Source organism: Habropoda laboriosa, unplaced genomic scaffold (genome assembly GCF_001263275.1).
Source record: "Habropoda laboriosa isolate 0110345459 unplaced genomic scaffold, ASM126327v1 scaffold64, whole genome shotgun sequence".
Lineage (NCBI taxonomy): Eukaryota > Metazoa > Arthropoda > Insecta > Hymenoptera > Apidae > Habropoda > Habropoda laboriosa.
Genome location: NW_017100183.1, coordinates 139,503 through 141,127, shown reverse-complemented (window position 1 = coordinate 141,127; position 1,625 = coordinate 139,503).

Here is a 1,625-nt window from a genome sequence, read left to right as displayed (position 1 = left end):
ATATAATTAAAAAACACGTCTTTGGGTCGTTATTAACATAAATTGAGCGACCCAAAAATCACACAACATCCGCCTGACACGGGCCAACCGAGAAAAGAGTCAAGTTCCCAAGGATGTGTGCCGCGAATTAGGGCAATGACCGGGTAAAAGGGCGCGCGCGGCTACAGCATCGTCAGCCACAGTGGTGCATTATCCTAAATGCGACCGATAACCCCCCAGGCACCCCAGCTGCCACACCGGTCAAAGTATAAAATAGCAAAGGGTAAATGATATAATATTGGGGCGCCTTGACGCTGGGGTAGGGCCAATATTGTAACGCTAGTACCTAGATCAGTCTAAAGTCTCGTCACCGTGAACTGCCTCCGCTTTTGCCAGGTTATGCTTCCTTGCCCCCGCAAGCTGAACTTTTCCTCTCTTATTTTCGTTCGTTCGTTCGCTCGTCCGTCCGCACGTTCTTTCTTTCTCTCTTTCTTTCTTTCTTTCTTTCTCTCTCTCTCTCTCTCTCTCTCTCTCTCTCTCTTTCTTTCTTTCGCACATACTTCTTTCCTACCTGCCTGCCTTATATACGTATATAATCTTCCTTTATTATAATTTTGAAGGAAAACCAGAATTTATAGTGAAACGTTATTGTGTTACAAAAACCCACTCAGTATAATTAGCAATATCATCATCCTTATCGTATCGTTAATATTAATATTATTATATCCAAGATATTATGTTTTTATAAATAGGGTGTGTAGGTAAGTAGAATAGGTAGGTATAAAATATGGTAAGTGAATAATGAGTTACGAGGGAAGGGGACTAAAGGAATGAAAGGTAGTAATATTGATCGATATGGATAAGATCGGTTAATTTTTTCGACTGCTGGCTTCTTCTGTAGCTTCCCTCTATTCTCTCACTTCCCTCTCTCTCTCTCACACACACACACACACACTCTCTCTCTCTCTCTGTCTCTCTCTCTCTCTCTCACGCGCAAACACATACATTTACTCACTCGCTCGCTCGCTTTCTCCCCTTTCTACTCAACCGTATCATCGTTCACTTTCACTCCCTCACTTACCCCTTCACTCGCTCACTTCTGTTAGACATACGCGTATTCATTCTACTTCTTTCGCTTAAACGATCGCATGACTGGGGACAGGAAGTAAAAGTGAGGGATTTTCGATCGTTCGATTATTAGACACAGCTGTGTCACCGTTACCGCGTGATATAGTATCGATAACAAAAAAGAAACATGTTGAACTTAAGCAAAAGTGAATAAAATACGCAACAAAATGCTCGTCGTCGATGCGAGAATTTAACCACAATCGTTCGCCACGCAGATATTTTGTTGTTCCACAGAAGTCGATCGGTTCGTCGAACTTTCAATAGATAAGTATCGTGCTTTCTTGCTTTCTTACCGAGTTAAATTTGAATTCCTTGTCATTCCTTTCATTAATTCACATACGAAATTGCATTTATCTCTCATATCTACTAGTGTGTGTGCAGTGTGTCCAATGGGGCCGAAGTACAAGCTAGTTCTTTCATAGATGCTATACGATAAGACAATACGGTGATATGCAGTCGCTTCGTTACAAATGAATTCATATTTCTCATCGTGTTTAACTTTCTACCTTTCCGACACA